Source organism: Anolis carolinensis, chromosome 6 (assembly GCF_035594765.1).
Source record: "Anolis carolinensis isolate JA03-04 chromosome 6, rAnoCar3.1.pri, whole genome shotgun sequence".
NCBI classification, from domain to species: domain Eukaryota; kingdom Metazoa; phylum Chordata; class Lepidosauria; order Squamata; family Dactyloidae; genus Anolis; species Anolis carolinensis.
Genome location: NC_085846.1, coordinates 80,354,500 through 80,373,237, shown reverse-complemented (window position 1 = coordinate 80,373,237; position 18,738 = coordinate 80,354,500). Strand labels below are relative to the sequence as shown.

Sequence of the window (18,738 nt, the reverse complement as noted above, 5' to 3'; positions counted from 1 at the left end):
TTGGATAAGTGAGACTCTACTGTACTAAGCATAACTGAAATCGAAGTAGGCATGGAACTCTAAACCCTGAGTTGATGCATCTGTAATTTCCAAACAGAGTTTGGGGAAATAATCTATGCTAAATACAAACCACAGTTTTATGTGCTGCCCTCTCCCCACTGACTTTACTTACAAGACCATTTCGACATATCTTCCTGACACACATTTAGTTTTCTGTAAATCATGAAAAAATAAAACCTTCATCGCCGAACAGCTTTCTCTGGCTATGTCTTTCAAGGGAATTCATCTTATAAATTGAAGGCAGACTATAATAGAGATCTACCCAGCTCTGGTTCCACATCCGTCACCATGGTCCCAATTCTCACAAGGGTGAACTTGGAGAAATCATCATTATGATACTAGCTCCTATATAGCAACTATGACATCTAGAGAAGGACATAAATTACTCATTGCATATGACACTAACTTCATTTCCATGTGGATGCGCGCACACACATACTTTTGGAAATTTTGATGAATACATTGCATGCAATTATCCCTCGCCTCAAAGGTATAAATGCACGGAATGAGTAGACCGACACAATTCAACCTTACTCGCGCTTGTTCTTTCAATGCATTATTTATGCACAGTTAATTAGTTCCAAGACAACATTGCAGCAAATTAGCTTGATGTAGAACTTAACAGACAAGATAATGGTCAGAAAGCTATCTCAAATTCCCTTAGGACTACTGAAGTGACAACTTGCAGGTAATTTCTCACTGTCAAGTGCTTCTTGATGAAAATTAATCTCAAGAGAATTTGACTATATCAGGCTATTTTTGCTGCTGTTTGTTCAGCTAATGTCTTTCCGGTTACTATGCCAATGTGCTTATTATAGGCTGGCTTGCTAAGAAGTAAATAGCTTTAATTAACATGTAAATACATTATTTTCTAGCAACGGTAAGCCTTAAATGGAATTTACATTTTCTAAACAAAAAGAAAAAGAGTGTGTGTGTTTGTCAGATTCACTATTCAGTTTATTACAGATACTTAATGTTGTCTTCAGGTTACATAGATCAGGGGGTTGCTATTGTAAGTAAATTAGTAAAGCTTCACTCTTTTTCTTTCTTTCTTCTCCAGTTAATATCTATTTTCAAGGCAGTTTGCATTCAATGGCTTGCAAAAGATACAAAACAACAGGTATATATTGATAGCAGAGAACTCTCCCACTGATATCCTACAGTATTTTTATAGTTATTAATGCATATATCTCATAAAAATGTTTAACTCTCAACTACAAGAACTTGAATGCATTTCACCTGCCTTCGTTTTATACTGAAACAAGTTCAGGGCTTGCAAAATTTGCACGTTTGCAGCTGTGGAAATAGGTCAATTCCATGTAACGGTTTGCACTAAAACAATGAGATAGAAAGCAGAGGTGGGAGGGGATTGGGGGATTTGTCTGCCAATTTCCTTTTGTTTCAGATGGATAGAGCCATTTGCTTCTGGTGCAAATACAGTCACTAGGAAACAAGCCACAGAAAGCCCAAAGAAGTGTGGGAAAAGCCATGTTTGCATTGTAGTTGGCATGACTGCTCCCTGAATCGAATGAAAGAATACACTTTTCACTCATTTGCCTTTCTGAAACCCAGTTGGAGGACAGGTCACAAGATGCTATTTACTCCCTATAATGGAAATATTGACTGTTAAAAAATAAAAATAAAAGATGGCTCATTTTATGTAAGAATCATATGGCATACATAATTGTTTTGAATGTGAAGAGGTCTTTTTCTTGATCATTTGTTTTTGAACTGTGAAAGTCCACATGTATAAGCTTCACTAGAAATAATTAGTGTAGGAGAGTCATTTTTCCCCAACATAGACAGGTAAGAAGATTCTTGCTGCAAGTTGAAAATATGTGACAGAACTGTAAACCAAAGACAGCCCTGTTACCTTGTGCCTTTTTCCAGAAGGCAAATGAAAGCATTAATAGCACAACTAATCCTTTTAAAAATATGGATTTATTGAAATGACGACAGCATATTTATGGTTTCGTAATGTATTCTAAACTGGATTTCACAGTTTCTTGTGATTGTATTGTTCATTCAAAGGATATCTCTCTGTGCAAAATCCCTACTATGTTGGAAAATACAATTAGATGTCTCTGCCACAATTATATCCCTCAACCACTATTTCACAACAGGATAACTGGATCCTATACTTTTAGTAACTGCACAGGATATTTTTTGACTGATGTTTTCTTAATCCACAAATGCAAGCAACATTGTTATCTACTGAAATCCCCTTTCATTCAACTGCTAAAAAGTTCTGGAGTTTTATTTTCATGTGTATTGGTTTACACTGACCCACTCAAAAACCTGAAACAAAATTAACAGGAGTTGAAAAAATAGCACACCCTATCCTAAATGAATTGAATCATTTAGGGCCTGAATATATTGCGCAAGATTTCCCTATCCTAAAATGATACATTTTAATATATTGGTTTTATGGTTCCTGTCCCCTTGATCTGGTCATGTAAGTGTGATTTATTGTTATAATTGTATTATTTTATTTTTTAATAATGTGTATTATGTTGTTATGTAATGTTTGTGTTTGCTTTTATGACTGTAAACCGCCCTGAGTCCCATCCAGGAGATAGGGCGGTATATAAATAAAGTTTTTTATTAGTATTATTAGTATTATTATTATTAGTATTATTATTATTATAATCAAACCCATACCTGCCATTTCTAGACTGAAAAAAACCTAATGTTATTTGAATCTTCATAATTGGTCCGAATGCCATACACATACTGATTTACTTATTCAGGATTCAAAATCTTTTGCCATATACTAAATCTTATGCCATGGAACTAAGATCTGTTCGTTTGAGTTTCCTAAATCTGTTTCTTAAAAAGCAAGCACCAGCCTGTCGGAATATTCGGCTAAGAGTTGAAGAATCGTTTACAAAAGTTAACAGAAAACTTTGTTTCAGCATTTGACTCCAGACATGTCCGATTTCTTATCTATTTCCTAAACCCTGATTTGAATTAAAGTATTATTTTACTCTAAGTCTCTGAACAATGGTGGCCGAACCCAGAGCAGATGTCATAAAATCTAATGTGGATTCACCGTGCCAAAGCAACAGGACTACCAGCTGTCTCTGTCTCTGAATATGGAAACACCCTATTAGTAATTAATCATTGGCAAACAGGTTTTTGAGATGGTTAGACCCCTTGCTTATATCCGCTCTAGCAAGCGATGACTGGAGCTCTAGTTCAACAACATCTGAAGATTGACAAGCCATTCACCCATGCCTGGTACATAACAATTAACTAATCAATTTCTTCCTGAGAAATAATTTGGATACGTTATTTTCAAGCCAACTTGTCTCGCAGAATCTGTACAAAATACTTGTCATATTCATACACTCCAGAAACAAATCTATTCCCAAATCCAGAGGTGCATTTTGTCGTGATTTCCTTTGCTAATTAGCTGCACTTTCTGAAATTGGAATTTCAAAGACACAAAGGAATCAAGCTGCTCTTCCACTGGAAAATAATTTTGCGATAAGTAGAACAAGAAACTCAGTGTTATTATAGGTACCATGTTCACTGAGATGCTTTGGATGATGCATGCCAACAATGGGCTGGGCTGAAAGTAGTAGTGGGTGTGAGCCAACTACATGTCTGTGCTCTCTTTTTCATCCTTCTTCCCTTTCCTTTCCTCCCCATTAACCCTGCTGCAAGAAGAAACAGTCACTGCTCTTGCCAGAGGTTCAAACTGACCTCTTGCAGAAGAATTGTCAAAATAGGTACCTACTTTGCATTTCACATGGATATCACATTGAAACTATAAGCTCAAGGCAATTGAGATATTCCTCTCCTTTAGTGTCTTCACAACAGTCACAGGTTGAGAAATAGTGGACAGAACATGGGACCCCAGTAAGGCTCATGGGCAAAGAGGAGATCTCAACCTAGGTCTCACCAGTCCTAGACCCCTTCTACACAGCTAAATAAAAGCCCACATTATCTGCTTTGAACTGGAATATATGGCAGTGTGGACTCAGATAACCCAGTTCAAAGCAGACATTGTGGGATTTCCTGCCTTGATATTCTGGGTCATACGGTTGTGTGGAAAGGCCCCTAGAATGCATCTACACTGTAGAATGGATACAGTTTGACATCACTTTAACTGCCATGGTTCAAGGCTATGGAATCATGAGATTTGTAGTTTGGTGAGCCTTCTCAGAGAAGGCTACAGATCTTGCAAAACTACAGCTCCCATCTTTTCATAGCATTGAGCCATGGCAGTTAAAACGATGTCAAACTGAAGTCACTCTGCAGTTCTCAACCTGTGAGTGCCCAGATGTTTTGGCCTTCAATTTCCAGAAATCCTAACAGTTGGTAAACTGGTTGGGATTTCTGGGAGTTGTAGGGTAAAACATCTGGGGACCCACATGCTGAGAACCACTGCTCTAAAGGGTAGAAGCAACTTCTCCACCATATTAGCTCACAGACTCACTATGCTCCAAACCGAATGTCATCCAAAGCTAGTGAAAATCTTTTGGGACAGGTTTCGTGGCCTAAAGTAGCATGATTTTATTTATCATGTAAACCTAAAGCCTCTGGGATGAATGAAGCCACAAATCAAATAACTGAACCAAATGAAAAAAACACGACTGGAAAGAGATTTATTGGCAATTTATTTTGAAATCTGTATTCCAGTTCTATGAACAAGAACTAAATCCCTCAAGGCAGAAAGTGTGTGGCAAAGCACCTTTCGCAGAGGTAATTGCTACTTCATGCAACAATATATCACGACAGAATACTACCATTAAGAATGGCATGGAAGAAAGAACTGATTTGATTTTGTGACATGTTGCATATAAGCATTTAAAGATTTTAAAGGAACAGTTTTGTATCAAAAGGACAGCAAGTATCTTCAAAATTCTATGCTGCATCAAGCACATTCCTGTCTATCAAACAGGGTGAAAAAACCCTGTCCAAATGGCCAGCTGTCATCCAAAGATTAAATAGGAAAGGAAAGGACTGAATTAAAAACCTCTTCGTTTATATAGTGCTATTTGCAAGTGGAATAAAGCCCTTCCAAAGTCACACTGTAAATAGCCTTTTAGAAAAATGCTATTTATTTCCAATTTTTGCCTTTTTACAAAACTTGAGGACAAATTAGGCAAATGAGCAAACAAGTGAAACTTAAAAGCCAGCTCATTCCATATTTTGGGCCTTTCCAATCTAAAGGATATCAAAACGCGCTTTGCAATAATGTACCTGATGTGAATGTCTAAGAACGTGTGCAATTTTAAATTGAGGTTTTATAATTGGTGTTTTTAACTATTTGTTTTATCTGTAATTGTTATTATGGATTATATTGTTTTTATAATCAAATGTTAAATTGTTTTATAATCTAATGGTTGATGGTTGTGAGGCCACCTTGTGCCCCTCCCCCCCTCCCCCGTGGGTGTGTGAGAAGGATGGGATATAAATCGATTAAATAAGATAACACAAAACTGGGATTGTCTTTGGATATGGGAAGATAATACTTCTCTATATGTCAAACAACTCCTTTGCTACAGATTTCCAATTCTTAAGGCAAAAGCTTTTTCCAACCCACAATCAGGAATCAGTCAACTAAAATAATAACTCATGCAAGGTGTTGTCTAAGGCTTTCATGGCCAGAATCACAGGGTTGTTGTGTGTTTTCCGGGCTATATGGGCATGTTCACAACTCATGCAGGGTTTAGAGTAGAGGTGGGGGTTGTATAGACCAAGGGTCTCATAACACTCAACATCTGGGAGTGAGAAATGCACTCAAGCTGTAAATCTCATATTTAGAACTGACTTCTTGTTTTAATTTTGGCCAATGGTTGGTCAAAAACAGGATGATGTATTTTGCTATGGCGGCCCCAACCACACTGGTCCATATCTAGCTTAAAGACATCTAAAGCATACACCTTCTACTGCAACATGACCAGATCTTGGGATCAACATATAAAGACAGCATTCAGGAAAAGCAAATAATACACCCAGGAGCCCTTTCGGACATGCAATGTTTGTTGATTAGTCCTATATCTTTTCCTGTCATTTCTTGACTCTTCCCTGTCCAAATGCTCTGTTGTCATTGTTTTTGCCAGAAAGGTGATGAAAACAAGTTGAATAAAAGAAAAGTAAACAAATTCTCTCCCCACCTACCATCCCTGTTGTATCTAACCCACTTCTTCTTTCCTTACTCTTCTCCAATGTCTCCTTTTATTTACTTTTTCAATAAAAAGATCTTTTTGGAGGCATGACACAAAACTAGTACGCTTCTGCACTCAGAAACATTAACATTCTTCTTAGTGCCACGGCTAACACAGTGGGTTAAAACTGCCAGCCACAGAAGATCTTGCCGATCGGAAGGTTGGAAGTACAAGCTGCGAGTGGGGTGAGCTCCCGCCTTCAGCCTGGCTTCTGTCTACCTAGCAGTTCAAAAACAGTAATGTGAGTAGATAAATAGGTACTGCTTTGATGGGAGGTACAAAGTGCCCCTGAAAAACATGTTGGCGGAAGGTGTCCATGGATGACAAGCTCCTCGGCATAGAAGAATGGAACAACAGCACCTCCCCATGGCTGAATCAAGCACAGCCTCCAGATGCCAGAAATGAAAAGAGAGGGAAAGTCGTACCTCTGTTTCTGTTACTGTCTGTCTTTGTCAATTGTATAACGACACTGAATGTTTGCTATATATGTACCTGTAATCCGCTCTGAGTCCCCTCGAGGAGATAGAGTTGAATATAAATAAAGTATATTATTATTAATATTAATATTATTATTATTATTATTAGTCAACCTGAGAACTCAAAAGGGGAAATAAATCTTCAAGTGACAGTCCACCCCCTCTTGCCTCTTCCAATCTTGGAACTTTTAAAATTTAAAACACACTCTCTAATTAGCCTGAGAATTCAAGTAGAGAAAATGCTTCTTCTAGTGATGTCCCCACTTCCCTCTGAAAATGCTATCTACAATCTATGATCATAAGTTAAACTGTTTAGTATGGATGGGCGGATCTTTCCAAAAATTGGAATCTGTATCTTTAGTACAATTTTAAACATCCAGAGTTGCAAGATTAGGAAATGGATGACAGAGGAAAATCTCTGAGAGCTTTCCTCCACTTCAGTTCTCAAGGTACGTGATGATCAGTACATTGGGATGATTTTGATCTTTCGAATTACAGGAGCTTACTGTATTAGCATTAAAGTGCTAGAAAGTTTTAAAAGCTTAAAACATTAAAGCAGGCTTTGGGGGGGGGGGGCGAGCAAAAAGCGCAATGTTCTGAAAAAAAGGAGGGTGAAAAAAATGCAAAAAAAAATCCAGATGAGTTATTTGCAAGGTGCTTCTATTCAAATTTATTAAAATCAAGACAGAATTGCAATGAGAAATGAAGTTCTGTATAAATGGCGAAAACAGAAGAGACATTATGCTGACGATCATGCCATCACCGCTCAAGCAAGGAACTTTGAAATAATTGAACAGAAGCTCTCTGAAGCATTAGGTGGTCTTACTGCCTGTTACAGGGAAAACCAACGGATTCCTAATCCAACTAAAATGCAGACGTGCGCTTTTCATTTTAAGAGCAGAGCTCTGAGGATTACCTGTGAAGGAATACCACTGGAGCACTGCAGCACACCAAAATACCTGGCATATGAGAAATCAAAAGTGCTTTGAAACTAAACAGATCAACTGAAATAATACACTGGTAGTTGCTACAATTGGCATACTTACATTTACACTATCCAAAGGCATAGAGAAGATGCCTTTGAAAAATCTCAGTAACCTGGTCTTACTAACTGGAGACAAGCTGCACACAAATACATACAGTAGAGTCTCGCTTATCCAACGTAAATGGGCCGGCAGAACGTTGGATAAGCGAATATGTTGGATAATAAGGAGAGATTAAGGAAAAGCCTATTGAACATCAAATTAGGTTATGATTTTACAAATTAAGCACCAAAACATCATGTTATACAACAAATTTGGCAGAAAAAGTAGTTCAATACACAGTAATGCTATGTAGTAATTACTATATTTACGAATTTAGCACCAAAATATCACGATGTATTGAAAACATTACTACAAAAATGCGTTGGATAATCCAGAATGTTGGATAAGCGAGTGTTGGATAAGTGAGACTATACTGTATAAACAAACAAGCATAGCTTTGCAGTTATTTATACACATTGAGCATCCTTTATTTGGATTTCAAAGTCCAAAAGACTTCAAAATCATCCATTTGGGTGGCTGAGATAGTGACACCTTTGCTTTCTGATACACAAACTTTGCTCCATGCACAAAAGGATGCATATTCATGTATAAGATTGCATCCAGGCTAGGCGTGTATGAAATATAAATTGACTTCATATTTTGACTTGGGTCAAAATAAGATTTTTCATTATATCCATATATGCATATACAAGTTATGCCAAAAAATTGAAAATCTCAAAATCAAAACTACTGGTCCCAAGCATTTCAGATTAGGGATATTCAACCTGTATCTCATCGAAGCACCATGAACTTGAAAGAATCTCAAGGGGCATGAGCTTTCTATATGAATGATATTTCAATTTTCCACATTTCTCCTCCTGCACAGACCCAAAGATAACCTGCAGAGGTGGGAGGGAGCATCCAAGGATGGCTTCAGTGGGCTCAAAGCTATCATTTGAGGCTCACACCACCAAAAGCCATCACTTTCCTGGATCACTTAGCACTTTCCCACTGATGGCCATTTGCCACCCTTTGAGATTAGAGTGTCTTCCGGTGATGAGTCATCCAGAGGCCACGAGATCAAGGGAAATAGCCCTTTGGAAAGCTCTCTCTCCGGCTCTCCCCCTCAATCTGGATTTATTGGTCCTACAAAAAGATGAGGGTGGGGGAGAATGATAGATATATAGGGTTTCCAAGAAATCTTTTGGATTCATCTGGAAAAGGAAGAAAGAGTCAACAGAGAGGGCGGGAGGAAGAGAAAGGGAGCAGAAAATCCCACAATATCTGCTTTGAACTAGGTTATCTGAGCCCACACTCAGATAATGTGGGATTTTCTGCCTTGATATTCTGGGATATAGGGCTGTGTGGAAGGGTCCAGAGAGGGAGGGAAGGAAGAACAGAAAGAAAGAGGGAGGGAGAGAAAGAGGAGAGGGAGAGGGAGGAAGGAGGGAAGGAGAGTGAGGAAGGAAGGGAGAGAGGGAAAGAGAGAGAGAAAGAGAGGTAGAGGAGGAAGAGAGGGAAAAGGAGGGAGGGGAGAAAGAGGGAGAGAAAGAGAGAGAGAAAAGGAGAGGTAGAGGGGGAAGGAGGAAAGGAGAGTAAGGAAGGGAGGGAGAGAGGGAAAGAGAGATGAGGGAGATAGGAGGAGGAGGAGAGGGAAAAAGGGAGAGAAAGAAGGAAGGAAGAGAGAGAGAGAGAGAGAAAAAAGGAGAAGTAGAGAGGGAAGGAGGGAGAGCGAGAGAGGAAGATAATAATACATAATATATAAAAATTATAAAATAATGATTTAATGATAAATATATATAAAAATAATGATATAATAATATATAAAATAATAATATATAAAAATAAAATATAAAAAATAAAATACATAAAATCATAAAATAATGATATAATATACATATAATATATATATACAGTAGTGATATTGTAATAAGGTAAAGGTAAAGGTTTCCCCTGACATTAAGTCCAGTCTGGGGGATGGTGCTCATCTCCATTTCTGATATTATATATATATAGGGATAGAAGGAGGAAGAGAAGAGGGGAAAAAGCGGGAGGGAGAGAAGGAGGGAGATGTAATAATAAATAATATATAAAAATAGTAAAATAATGATATAATAATAAAAAATGTATAAAAATCAAAGAAGAATATATAAAATACAGTAGAGTCTCACTTATCCAACATAAACCGGCCGGCAGAATGTTGGATAAGTGAATATGTTGGATAATAAGGAGAGATTAAGGAAAAGCCTATTAAACATCAAATTAGGTTATTATTTTGCAAATTAAGAACCAAAACATCATGTTAGACAACAAATTTGGCAGAAAAAGTAGTTCAATATGCAGTAATGCTATGTAGTAATTACTGTATTTATGAATTTAGCACCAAAATATCACAATATATTGAAAACATTGACTACAAAAATGCGTTGGATAATCCAGAACGTTGGATAAGCGAGTGTTGGATAAGTGAGACTCTACTGTAATAATAAAAAATAAACTGATATAATACAATATTTAATAATAATAATAATAATAATATAAAAATAAAGGAGTCAGAAGGTGGAAGAGGAGAGAGGGAAAAAGAGGGAGGCAGAAAAAGAGAGGGAGGCAGAGAAGGGAGAGAGGAGGGAGAGAGAGAGAGTCAAGAGAAAAAGAGGAGAGGGGGAGGGAAGGAGGAAAAGAGAGAGAGGCAGCAGACACAAGGGTCTTCCAAGCTGCCTGTCCTTGAGGCCTGCCTGCCTCAGGATGCCTTTGCGAGGGACGCCTTGGCCGCCTCCCACCGGGCACCCTTCCTCCACCTGGGATGCTTAGAGGTGGAGGTGAGGAGGCCCCTATTGAGGACTCACCTTGCGGGCTGTTCCTTGGGTTGCTCTTCTGGGGTCCCTCCTCCTCCTCTTCGTCCAAGGGAGGGAAAGCTCAGCCACAGCGCCGGGCGGGGCGGCCTCTCCTTCTCGCCCAGGTACCAGCTGGGCTCCGGCTCACGTGAACACAGCAGAGGCAGCAAGGAGGGAGGGAGGAGCCTCCGCCTCCTGAATTAACCACTCTCCGCTGCAGGAAGAAGCCCGGCGCAGGGAAAGCGCTCCTCCTGGCCCTTTCCTAAGCCGCTTTGCCGAAGCTGAGCGGCAGTGGGAGGGAAGGGTGCCTCTGAGCATGTGCAGAGGGATGTGTGTGTGTGAGAGAAAGATTGCTTTCCAAACCCTTCTATCTGTAGAAGGTCCAGGGTGGGGGAAAGACCTCTTGTCTGTTTGGAGGCCAGTGTGAATACAATTGGTTACCTTGATTAGCGGAGCCTCCGGTGGCGTAGTGGATTAAAGCCTCGTGACTTGAAGGTTGGGTTGCTGACCTGAAGGCTGCCAGGTTCGAATCCCACCCGGGGAGAGCGCGGATGAGCTCCCTCTATCAGCTCCAGCTCCATGCGGGGACATGAGAGAAGCCTGCCACAAGGATGGTAAAAACATCAAAAAAACATCCCGGCGTCCCCTGGGGAACGTCCTTGCAGACGGCCAATTCTCTCACTCCAGAAGCGACTCAAGTTGCTCCTGACACAAAAAAAACCCACCTTGATTAGCATTGAATATCCTTACAGCTTCGAAGCTTGGCTGCTTCCTGCCTGGGGAATCCTTTGTTGGGAGGTGATTAGCTAGCCCTGATTGTTTCCTGTCTGGAATTCCTCTGTTTTTGAGTGTTGTTCTTTATCTACTGTCCTGATTTTAGAGTTGTTTTTTTAATACTGGTAGCCAGATTTGCGGGCCCCTGGTGGCAGAGTGTGTTAAAGCACTGAGCTGCTGAACTTGCGGACCAAAAGATCCCGGGTTCAAATCCCGGGAGCGGAATGAGCGCCCGCTGTTAGCCCCAGCTCCTGCCAACTATCTCTCCCTTCATCTACAACACTAGCACTTTGAAAACATGCCAATGTGAGTAGATCAATAGGTACCGCTCCTGCGGGAAGGTAACGGCGCTCCATGCAGTCATGCCGGCCACATGACCTTGGAGGTGTCTACGGACAACGCCGGCTCTTCGGCTTCGAAATGGCGATGAGCACCAGCCCCCAGCGTCAGACATGACTGGACTTAACGTCAGGGGAAACCTTTACCTTTTAGCCAGATTTGGTTCATTTTCTGGAATTCTCCCTTTTTTTCTTAGTTTTGTTCATAGAATCATAAGAGTTGGAAGAGACCAAGTCTTTTCAACGGTAATCGCCTTGATTATTATTATTATTATTAACTTCATTTCTATTCCGCTCTTCTCACCCTGCAAGGGACTCAAAGCGGCTTACAACAAACATTTAGGCAAAAATTCAGTGCCTCATTATACAAAGCAAATAAAACATAACATAAAATCAATAGAAACAATCAACATATAAATACAATTTAAAACCATTAACATTAAGATATTAAAACATAAAACAGCATCTAGATACATCCTACTAATCTGCCCCCCCTCCCGTCATGATCTTAAGGTCTTCTTTGGCTCCCTTGGATGTTGCTGGGTGCCTGCCTGGGGGAATCAATCAGAGCCAGCTAACACTTCCAAACAAAGGATTCCCCCAGCTAGGACTCAGCCAGGCCTTGAAGCTGCAAGGCTTTGCAATGCTAATCATGGCGATCAGTTGCAGCCACTGTCTTTTGTCTTCTCTGCATTATCAAACTATAAATCTCGTGTTTCCAGAGCATTGGTCCAGCACCATTGAAACAGTGTTAAACTGCATTAATTCTAATATAGAACCAGCCTCAATTAGCCTGTAAAATGCTATATAATCCTTAACAGGCTTCCAGTTATGTCCACATTCAATTCCCTTCCCATTCCTGCACAGACATTCATTCTCCCTCCACAGTCAGCATCCCCTGGTTGCCAAGGATGCTCTGGCCTCACTGGGTTGCTTTTGCATCTTATCTGAAGTTTCTTTGTATTGCTGCTTGTGTACGGCTTGCTTGGAGCTTCTCCAAATCAGATGAGACTGCCCTCTTGTGTACAGATTCCAGGCAGTCCGTGAGTTACAAGCATCCATAGCTAAGAATGGGGATGAGACAACTGGAAGTGAGAGGAATTTGCCCCTTGGAAGGGAAAGTCACTCCTGAAAGAGTTATCATAAGGAGAGTGTCTCCAGTGAAGCTTTCTCACCAATCTCATCAAGGGGTTCCTAAGACCACAAGATTGACAGACAACCTGAAGGCATGTAAACACAGACTTAGGGCTTGTTTACATGAGTTAAAAAAACTCTTGTACTGCACTCACTTCAAGTCTAGCTGTAGCAGTCTTCATGATGTACATGGGCTTCCAGGATTCCATTTTTTTGGCCCGCAACCCAACTTTAGTCCCATTTAAGCCAAATTGGGAGATACTCCAGAGTTTGCAGAAAACTCCAGAATATTTATGGATTTAATAGCAGTCTGGACAACTGGATTGGTTCCTTTTTGGTCTAATTTGTTGTCTACATGGACATCCTACCATCACACTTTTCCATAGGGTTTAACAGCCAGAATAGATCATGCAAATTGTCGTTTTACAAGATCTTGAGCCTTCTATGCATAAGTGCTGGTGCCTCGCCAAAATACAACTTCCATAGCATTGAGCCATGGCACTTAAAAGTGGTGTCAAACTGGATCTGTGTCAGCAGATGGAGGCAGAGTCAGGGATGTGGGTCGACCTTGGCTCCATCCATACTGCCATATAATGCAGTTTGAAACTACATTATATGGTCAGTGCAGACTCATATCATGCAGTTAAACTTCTTTGTTTGTTCCCATTTCTTTTTCCTCAAACTATCATATCCTCTTTCCAAATGCTATTTCAGTAGAGTCTCACTTATCCAAGCCTCTATTACAGTAGAGTCTCACTTAACCAAGCTAAACGGGCCGGCAGAAGCTTGGATAAGCGAATATCTTGGATAATAAGGAGGGATTAAGGAAAAGCCTATTAAACATCAAATTAGGTTATGATTTTACAAATTAAGCACCAAAACATCATGTTATACAACAACTTGGACAGAAAAAGTAGTTCAATACACAGTACTGTTATGTTGTAATTACTGTATTTACGAATTTAGCATCAAAATATCACGATATATTGAAAACATTGACTACAAAAATGGCTTGGATAATCCAGAAGCTTGGATAAGCGAGGCTTGGATAAGTGAGACTCTACTGTATTATTAAAAGGATAAATAAGCACATTTACATTGAAGAAGATGAAAATAATGATTTAATCAGAGTTGGACACTCATATCTTAAGTTACAGTTTGATGTAAAGATTCAAAAACATTTAAACTACTGAGGCCTTAATTAATGTAATTTTACTGGTATCTCAGCTTATACTGGAGTCAATGTTTTCCCAGTTTTTTTTGTGGTAAAATTAGGTGCCTCGGCTTATATTCGGGTCGGCTTATACTCGAGTATATACTGTATTTTTAATACTTTAGTACAGTACAATTGCATTGCTTTAATTTATATTGTGTCACATTTGCCATCCCACCCCTGCAATAAAAGATCAGACAACAGTGTGGATTAAAACATGGCCAACTTTTATTTAAAACATCTGAATTAACTTTACACCTATCTATCCCTTTCCCCTACTTCCCCCCCCCCAACTCTCCAAACCTTCCCTCCCCAGCCCCCCCAACCCTTTCTACCTTTCACTAACTCTCATATTCCTGTTTTTCTTTCATCCTCGCCTCCCCTTTTTCTTTCCTGCCTTTCCCCTTTCTCCTCTTCTGCCTTCTTTTTGACCAGAATCTGAGCAGGATCACTTTGGGGTTGAAACCTTGCCCTCCGTTTCATAGATATTTCTTCCTGTTGTTAATTGAGTTTTTAGTAATTTCCTCTGCATCCGTAGGATCTCTTTAATGCCTTTGTTGATCTCAAGGGTGGTTTTCACTAACTGCTCCAGCACCCGTTCATTTTTCACTTCTGCAGTAGCTGGTATCTTGGTCATGGCCTGGCTGGACTGGGAAAAATGACAAAACAAGATCATTGTATTAACTTAAGGGGAAAAATAGAGGTTTATCAAAATGGCCATTTGGTTTTACTCTCCGTATCTTTGTGTTTCTTAACAGAAGCCTGATGTGTAGATAGTAACCATAGACTAAAGTGACATTTTCTCAAAGTGTCAGTGTGCCGGCGTGCCTGGGGCTACAACTCTTAGCGATAGAGGCATGGATGTGACATCTTTCCCCAGGGGATTGCTTCTTGCCCTCCTTTAGGGAAACTGGAACTCCCAAGGACCAAAACACTAGATAACTCAAAAACTGGTTTTATTGTTCACAAAAGGTTATCTGGAAGTTTCAAAGGGATAAAGGAAAATATACATTACAGTCTTTGGTTGTTTTAAGTCCGTGGAGCTTTGTAGCTGAGAAGCTTTTCCAGGTCCCTTTTTCTCAATGGCTGTGGATGCCGGAGCAAACTCAGCCTCAGTCCAATGACCTATGTTTGAAGACACAGTCATCCTCTGTTGCCAAAGGACTGATTTGAAGGCGCTTGAGACTCCTCAACGTCGTTCAGGTTGGCCCTGAACATGAAGCGTAGGTCTCAAGGGTAAGAACCTCAGAATTGGAGCTGAGAGGTAACTTAATCAAGGGCTTTTAGAGCCAAGTCTCTCTCTCACATCCATCTGGTAGAGAGCTTGCTGGTGGAATGAAAGGAGGAAACACTGTCCTACTCCAGGAAGAGGTGGAGCCAAACAGTTGAGCTGAGTGACAGGTGCAATATAACAGGTGCAAACAACATTGATTGACAGATATAAATAACCAATCCAACTACATTTACAGGGTAAGGGCAAAATCAGGCATGATACAATTCAAATCTTGCAACTTATAGTTTGACATATAGATGGCGCCACTTGCACAGTCACAGTCAGTCTGCTGTTAAATACAGGGAGGAGACCTGTAAAAAGTGCTGTAACCTTTTTGTAAGGTTCTTCTTGCAGGCGTAGAGAACAATGCAAATACATTTTCATTAGAAATATGTAAATAAGATAAAATACGTGAGACACTCAAATGGGTGGACCATACTGTTCATTGTAAAATGCATACATATAAATCTTAAGGGTAAAGGTTTCCCTTGATGTTAAGTCCAGTCGTGACCGACTCTGGGGGTTGGTGCTCATCTCCATTTCTAAGCCGAAGAGCCGGCATTATCCATAGACACCTCCAAGGTCATGTGGCCAGCATGACTGCATGGAGGGCCGTTACTTTCCCGCCAGAGCGGTACCTATTGATCTACTCACATTTGCATGTTTTCGAACTGCTATGTTGGCAGGAGCTGGGGCTAACAGTGGGCGCTCATTCCGCTCCCGGGATTTGAACCTGGGACAGCAAGTTCAACAGCTCAGTGCTTTAACACACTGTGCCATCAAGAGCCCCCATATAAATATTACCTTAACTTTTTCATGCATTTCCATGAAATGTAGATGATAGAAATACCAATAGCTATGAAAAGTAGCAGCGCACAACGAATAAACCATGCCTTTAATTTCCTTCATGAAATGTCTAAGCCGAAAAGAAGACAAACATCAGATTGCTCTCTTTTCCAAAGTTGTTCTCTTTCTTGAGATGACAAATCTAAGCCAGTTGTTGCCCAGGCCGGTTTTTTGTGGCTGAGAACATTTGGCAGTAAGACGGCAGTCCCCAATATAAGCACATAACAGAAGCCTCCAAGAAGCATCCTTACTGTCTGGTAGGCAACCGGAAGTACTTCTGTTAAAGAAGCTTCAATATGAGAACACCAGACATGGAGAAATTCTATGAGGTCATAAAGGTCTCTTGATCTTTATAAGAAGTGGTCTATGATATCATGTATACATCAAGGGAGCAGCCCAAGAGAGAGAGAAATAAAATTCTTACACATATTTAATATTGCTACTCGTAAATGACAAACAGTTTGGGAAAGTATGTTGATATCTTACAAATCATGGGTTTGTTTGTTTTTTTAAAAAGGCTTTCATGAGATACCGTATGTTGTGCTTCAATAGTGCTCCTGACCCCCATGTTGAGAAACACCGGTCTATGGACTCTGGAGACTTGGGTTAAGTTCCCGCTTGGAAACCCAATGAGTGACCCTGGGCAAGTCACACTTTCTCGGCCCCAGAGAAAGTAAATCTCTCCCTGAACAAATATTTTTTAAAAACTCTTTGAAGGACTTGCCATAAGTGTGTGTTGACTCAGTCCAAGTGGTAGGAGTTACATATTATAAAACTCCTAGCACAGCACCACACATACGATGTCATAGGCATCACTGAAACCTGGTGGGATGACTCCCATCACTGGAATTTAACCATTGAGGGCTATAACCTCTTTCACAGAAATAGAACAAAGGGAAGAGGAGGGGGAGTAGCTTTATATGTCAAAAACAGTTACGTTGCAGAAGAAATGCAAGACTGTAATCTGGGAAACCAGCTTGAAAGCATCTGGATAAGAATCAAGGGAACCGGGACTCAAAAAGATCTTGTCGTGGGTGTCTACTACAGACCTCCGAGTCAGGATGAAGGACTTGATGAAGCCTTCTGTCAACAGCTGACCAAACAGGCACAAAGAAGAGATATAGTAGTCATGGGCGATTTCAATTATCCCGATATCTGCTGGAAAACAAACTCAGCCAAGAGTACAAAGTCCAACAAATTCCTCACTTGCCTTGCAGATAATTTTATGGTCCAGAAGGTAGAAGAGGCAACAAGGGGATCAGCAACTCTTGATCTAATCTTAACAAATGTGGAAGACCTGATCAATACAGTTGAAGTGGTTGGATCCTTAGGGGCAAGTGACCATGTGCTCCTGCAGTCTGCAATACAAAGGAATGCTGAAACTAAGACAAGTCAAACACGCATTCTGGACTTTAAGAGAGCTGACTTCCAAAAAATGAAGGAATTACTGAGCGGCATTCCATGGACGCCGATATTAAAAAACAAGGGAGTTAAGGATGGATGGGAGTTTTTCAAAAGTGAAATACTCAAGGCGCAAATGCAAACAGTGCCAGCAAAGAAGAAAAATAAGACAAGTGCAAAGAAGCCAGAATGGATGTCCAAAGAACTTCTAACTGAGCTAAAGCTCAAAAGTGACATGCACAAGAAGTGGAAAAGGGGAGAAATCACCAAAGAAGAATTCAAACGTATAGCCAACACCTGTAGGGAAAAGGTTCGCAAGGCTAAAGCGCAAAATGAGCTCAGGCTTGCCAGGGACATAAAAAACCACAAAAAAGGCTTTTTTGCTTACGTTGGTAGAAAAAGGAAGAAAAAGGAGGCGATAGGGCCACTGCAAGGAGAAGATGGGGTGATGGTGACAGGGGATAGGGAAAAGGCAGAACTGCTTAATGCCTTCTTTGCCTCGGTCTTCTCACAAAAAGAAAGCCATCTTCAACCTCAGCAACATGGAATGGACGAAGGATTGGGGGAAATCCAACCCCAAATAGAGAAACAAGTTGTCCAGGAACACCTGGCCACTCTAAACGAATTCAAGTCCCCAGGGCCAGATCAGCTACATCCAAGAGTACTGAAGGAACTAGCGGAAGTTATTTCAGAACCACTGGCAATTATCTTCGAGAGTTCTTGGAGAACGGGAGAAGTCCCAGCAGATTGGAGGAGGGCGAATGTGGTCCCTATCTTCAAGAAGGGAAAAAAGAACGACCCAAACAATTACCGTCCGGTCAGCCTCACATCAATACCAGGCAAAATTCTGGAAAAGATCATTAAGGAAGTGGTCTGCGAACACTTAGAAACAAATGCGGTCATTGCTAATAGTCAACATGGATTTACCAAAAACAAGTCATGCCAGACTAATCTGATCTCTTTTTTTGATAGAGTTACGAGTTGGGTCGATACAGGGAATGCTGTGGATGTAGCCTACCTGGATTTCAGTAAGGCCTTCGACAAAGTCCCCCACGACCTTCTGGCAAGGAAACTAGTAAAATGTGGGCTAGACAAAACTACGGTTAGGTGGATCTGTAATTGGCTAAGCAAACGAACCCAAAGGGTGCTCACCAATGCGTCGTCTTCATCATGGAAAGGACAAGT

General features: G+C 40.4%; 1 protein-coding gene across 1 annotated transcript in view; it reads right to left on the bottom strand.

The window, feature by feature from the left end:
• Positions 1 to 10,870, bottom strand: part of scrn1 (secernin 1) — a 42,728-nt gene extending 31,858 nt beyond the window's left edge. Inside the window, exon 1 of the mRNA XM_003222173.4 lies at positions 10,587 to 10,870. The gene's annotated coding sequence lies outside the window, so the exon portion shown is untranslated. The remainder of the gene's footprint in view (positions 1 to 10,586) is intronic.
• Between the last annotated feature and the right edge of the window lie 7,868 nt (positions 10,871 to 18,738).